The sequence below is a fragment of the Oncorhynchus gorbuscha genome, unplaced genomic scaffold (assembly GCF_021184085.1).
Source record: "Oncorhynchus gorbuscha isolate QuinsamMale2020 ecotype Even-year unplaced genomic scaffold, OgorEven_v1.0 Un_scaffold_1282, whole genome shotgun sequence".
Taxonomy (NCBI): domain Eukaryota; kingdom Metazoa; phylum Chordata; class Actinopteri; order Salmoniformes; family Salmonidae; genus Oncorhynchus; species Oncorhynchus gorbuscha.
Genome location: NW_025746103.1, coordinates 49,001 through 55,000, shown reverse-complemented (window position 1 = coordinate 55,000; position 6,000 = coordinate 49,001). Strand labels below are relative to the sequence as shown.

The 6,000-nt window shown below is 45.5% G+C and overlaps 1 pseudogene; it reads left to right on the top strand.

Moving 5' to 3' along the window:
* The window catches only part of LOC124022052, a 33,847-nt pseudogene that overhangs the window by 5,506 nt on the left and 22,341 nt on the right, over positions 1 to 6,000 (top strand).

The following is a 6,000-nucleotide window of genomic DNA, read 5'->3' as shown; positions in this document are numbered from 1 at the left end:
CACATTATGCAGGGGAGTCCCCAACCAATCACACTGCACATTATGCAGGGGAGTCCCCAGCCAATCACACTGCACATTATGCCATGGTAGATCCCTATTTAACCAATCACACTGCACATTATACCATGGTAGATGACTATTTAACCAATCACACTGCACATTATGCAGGGGATTCCCCAGCCAATCACACTGCACATTATACCATGGTAGATGACTATTTAACCAATCACACTGCACATTATACCATGGTAGATGACTATTTAACCAATCACACTGCACATTATACCATGGTAGATGACTATTTAACCAATCACACTGCACATTATGCAGGGGATTCCCCAGCCAATCACACTGCACATTATACCATGGTAGATGACTATTTAACCAATCACACTGCACATTATGCAGGGGATTCCCCAGCCAATCACACTGCACATTATACCATGGTAGATGACTATTTAACCAATCACACTGCACATTATGCAGGGGATTCCCCAGCCAATCACACTGCACATTATACCATGGTAGATGACTATTTAACCAATCACACTGCACATTATACCATGGTAGATGACTATTTAACCAATCACACTGCACATTATACCATGGTAGATGACTATTTAACCAATCACACTGCACATTATACCATGGTAGATGACTATTTAACCAATCACAAATCAACTCACAGTAGTATGTTTGTATAAAACAGTGTGTGTATTTACCCTGTTTTCTGATTTTCTCAGTTGGTTGATATTTGTAAACTCAGGTTCCCTTTATCTGATATCAGGTTTTGGTTGAAGATCTGATAACATTCAGTATCAACAATATGCCAGAGAACATCAGGAAGGAGGCCAATACTTTCCCAACACTGTAGATAACGTGTAGTAGCAACTTCTACTGTGTCCACCCTTTCCCTGCCTTGTCCCTGTCCAGTGAGACATGTTGGATGGACTTACCCATCCTGCTTTGTCCCTGTCCAGTGAGACATGTTGGATGTACTTACCCATCCTGCTTTGTCCCTGTCCAGTGAGACATGTTGGATGTACTTACCCATCCTGCTTTGTCCCTGTCCAGTGAGACATGTTGGATGTACTTACCCATCATGCTTTGTCCCTGTCCAGTGAGACATGTTGGATGTACTTACCCATCCTGCTTTGTCCCTGTCCAGTGAGACATGTTGGATGTACTTACCCATCCTGCTTTGTCCCTGTCCAGTGAGACATGTTGGATGTACTTACCCATCCTGCTTTGTCCCTGTCCAGTGAGACATGTTGGATGGACTTACCCATCCTGCTTTGTCTCTGTCCAGTGAGACATGTTGGATGGACTTACCCATCCTGCTTTGTCCCTGTCCAGTGAGACATGTTGGATGTACTTACCCATCATGCTTTGTCCCTGTCCAGTGAGACATGTTGGATGTACTTACCCATCCTGCTTTGTCCCTGTCCAGTGAGACATGTTGGATGGACTTACCCATCCTGCTTTGTCCCTGTCCAGTGAGACATGTTGGATGTACTTACCCATCATGCTTTGTCCCTGTCCAGTGAGACATGTTGGATGGACTTACCCATCATGCTTTGTCCCTGTTCAGTGAGACATGTTGGATGTACTTACCCATCATGCTTTGTCCCTGTCCAGTGAGACATGTTGGATGTACTTACCCATCATGCTTTGTCCCTGTCCAGTGAGACATGTTGGATGTACTTACCCATCATGCTTTGTCCCTGTCCAGTGAGACATGTTGGATGTACTTACCCATCATGCTTTGTCCCTGTCCAGTGAGACATGTTGGATGTACTTACCCATCCTGCTTTGTCCCTGCACAGTGTAATATAATGGTGTATAATGTTTGTCCCTCCCCTCTCCCTGTAGTAATGTTTGTTCCTAACCAGGCACCTGTGTCGACCCTGTCATAACCGTGAGAAGGCTCGAGGTCTGGGGAAGTACATCTGTCAGAAATGCCATGCCATCATCGAGGACAGCCCCCTCATCTTTAAGAACGACCCCTACCACCCCGACCACTTCAACTGCAACAACTGTGGGTCAGTACGCTTCACGGCTCCCTCCTGATATCTGACATAATGTGCTCCTGATTCCATTATGTGGTTCAGTCAGTATTTGGAACTAATGAAAGCAAGACTGTTTATCTTACCATTTACCCTGAAACCACTCCCTTACCATTTACCCTGTAGTAAGGAGCTTCAAAAGCCACTGTTTGTGTGTGTTTTAATGTTTGTAATATAATGTTTGTCCCTCCCCTCCCTGTAGTAAGGAGCTGTAGTAATGTTTGTCCCTGTAGTAATGTTTGTTTGTCCCTCTCCTCTCCCTGTAGTAAGGAGCTGTAGTAAGGAGCTGTAGTAATGTTTGTCCCTCTCCTCTCCCTGTAGTAAGGAGCTGTAGTAATGTTTGTCCCTCTCCTCTCCCTGTAGTAAGGAGCTGTAGTAATGTTTGTCCCTCTCCTCTCCCTGTAGTAAGGAGCTGTAGTAATGTTTGTCCCTCTCCTCTCCCTGTAGTAAGGAGCTGTAGTAATGTTTGTCCCTCCCCTCTCCCTGTAGTAAGGAGCTGACAGCAGATGCCAGGGAGCTGAAGGGGGAGCTGTACTGTCTGCCCTGCCATGATAAGATGGGGGTGCCGATCTGTGGCGCCTGCAGGAGGCCCATCGAGGGACGCGTGGTCAACGCCATGGGCAAGCAGTGGCACGTCGAGGTGTGTGCTCCCAAATGACATGATGGGATCTAGTGGTATTTTACACATATTTGGACTCAAATGTAACGGGTTAGTCAGATGTTTGTTGAGTAAGCTTTTACAAAGAAATTATATGTTACATTTGTATAATTTCCTTTGTGTTCAGAGAGCGTATGTTTGATTGGACTGTGAGTAACTCTATCTGCTCTCCATCCTGTGACACCTTTCTTTTCCTTCCAACACATTCCTTTATTCTTCTCTACATCCTCATCTTTGTGGCTTCTTTTATCCCTCCCTTATACTCCTCCCCCCTCCCTGTATTGTTTTAGTGATTCCTCCTCCAGGTTTTCCTGTAATGTTTTAGTGATTCACCATATCCTCAGGTTTTCTGTAGTGTATTTCCACCCGTAGATTCAGGTTTTCTGTAGTGTATTTCAGTAATGTTTCAGTCCCATTATCACTCCTGGGTCCTATGTTTTTGGTTGTTCAGGTTTCTCCCTTATCCTCCTTTGTCATTGTTGTTTCCCCACTCCCTTATCCTCCTCCCCCTCCCTTATCCTCCCCCCCCTCCCTTATCCTCCTCCCCCTCCTTATCCTTCTCCCCCCTCCCTCATCCTTCTCCCCCCCCCCCTTTCCTTCTCCCTCCCCCTCCTCCTCTCCCAGCACTTTGGGTGTAGTGTATGTGAGCGATCGTTCCAGGGCCATCCCTACTATGAATGTAAGGGCTATGCCTACTGCGAGTGGCACTTTAACATGGTGAGAAGGTGTTATGTCCCAAATGGCAGTAGTCCCTATGTAGTGTACTAAGTTTTAACCAGAGCCCATAGTGTTCTGGTCAGAGTTAGGGCCCTATGTAGGGAATAGGGTGCCATTTGGGACACATACAAGGAGAAAGGAGGTCTTTCTCCTCCCGCACATAGAAACTGCACTACAGGAAACATTGCATAGCTAGCTACACAACGACACTCTTCAGCCACAAACACCTGTCATATGTCAATAGAAACAAGAGGCACACCGTTACCATATTCACAGATAAGTTCTTCTTACCCAGAAATACATGGGTGTGGGTGTCTAAACACATGCACAATCACTCACAACTTTACAGTACTGATGAATACACGACAAGTAGTCTACAGTGCCTGGCCTGCCTGCAGTTGACATTCTCTCCACTAGAGGCCACTGTTCAGCTGCCTGTCCTGAATGACTGCTGTGTGTGTCATGCATCTTTCTGACCAAGCCCCGTTGAGTTACTTTGGCCAGTTGTATTCATAAAGCTCTCAGGGTAGGGCTGATATAGGGTTAGCTTAGTCTTTAAAGTTCCCAAACAGTCATTCTGATTCCCATGTAAAATAGCATTTTGAGTGACTAAAATATCACCCATAATATTTGTTTTGGATAGAAATGCTCAATGTGAGGGAAAAGTACTCTCTCTCTAACTACCAGGAAGTTTGAAAAGACAGGCTGAGTGGGAACTTATTCTTGTGAGCGCTTCTTGACTGACAGCTCTCTGAAACCCCGACGTCAAACAACTTGGATACAGTGTTGCAGTAAAATCATCTCAAGCAAATGTGGTGATAAACAACGCAACTCAAACATTGAAATTGCATCAATATCATTTTTAAAAACTCTCCCATTTGGAATGTCTGTTATGATGTGGTTCACATGACAACGGCGTCTGAGTTTCTAACAACCCCATTTCATGCTGGCTGAAGACCTAGTAACTAGATAACACCAGACACAGATGAAGACCTAGCTAACACCAGACACAGATGAAGACCCAGCTAATCAGTAACTAGCTAACACCAGACACAGATGAAGACCCAGCTAGCACCAGACACAGATGAAGACCTAGCTAACACCAGACACAGATGAAGACCCAGCTAATCAGTAACTAGCTAACACCAGACACAGATGAAGACCCAGCTAGCACCAGACACAGATGAAGACCCAGCTAACCAGTAACTAGCTAGCACCAGACACAGATGAAGACCTAGCTAACACCAGACACAGATGAAGACCTAGCTAACACCAGACACGGATGAAGACCCAGCTAACACCAGACACAGATGAGGACCTAGCTAACCAGTAACTAGATAACACCAGACACAGATGAAGACCCAGCTAGCACCAGACACAGATGAAGACCTAGCTAACCAGTAACTAGCTAACACCAGACACAATGAAGACCTAGCTAACACCAGACACAGATGAAGACCCAGCTAACACCAGACACAGATGAAGACCTAGCTAACCAGTAACTAGCTAACACCAGACACAGATGAAGACCCAGCTAACCAGTAACTAGCTAGCACCAGACACAGATGAAGACCCAGCTAACACCAGACACAGATGAAGACCTAGCTAACACCAGACACAGATGAAGACCTAGCTAACCAGTAACTAGCTAACACCAGACACAGATGAAGACCTAGCTAACCAGTAACTAGCTAACACCAGACACAATGAAGACCTAGCTAACACCAGACACAGATGAAGACCCAGCTAACACCAGACACAGATGAAGACCTAGCTAACACCAGACACAGATGAAGACCTAGCTAACCAGTAACTAGATAACACCAGACACAGATGAAGACCTAGCTAACCAGTAACTAGATAACACCAGACACAGATGAAGACCTAGCTAACCAGTAACTAGATAACACCAGACACAGATGAAGACCTAGCTAACCAGTAACTAGCTAACACCAGACACGGATGAAGACCCAGCTAACACCAGACACAGATGAAGACCTAGCTAACACCAGATACAGATGAAGACCTAGCTAACACCAGATACAGATGAAGACCTAGCTAACACCAGACACAGATGAAGACCTAGCTAACCAGTAACACAGATAACACCAGACACAGATGAGGACCTAGCTAACCAGTAACTAACTAGATAACACCAGACACAGATGAAGACCCAGCTAGCACCAGACACAGATGAAGACCTAGCTAACCAGTAACTAGCTAACACCAGACACAATGAAGACCTAGCTAACACCAGACACAGATGAAGACCCAGCTAACACCAGACACAGATGAAGACCTAGCTAACCAGTAACTAGCTAACACCAGACACAGATGAAGACCCAGCTAACCAGTAACTAGCTAGCACCAGACACAGATGAAGACCCAGCTAACACCAGACACAGATGAAGACCACCAGACACAGATGAAGACCTAGCTACACCAGACACAGATGAAGACCTAGCTAACCAGTAACTAGCTAACACCAGACACAGATGAAGACCTAGCTAACCAGTAACTAGCTAACACCAGACACAATGAAGACCTAGCTAACACCAG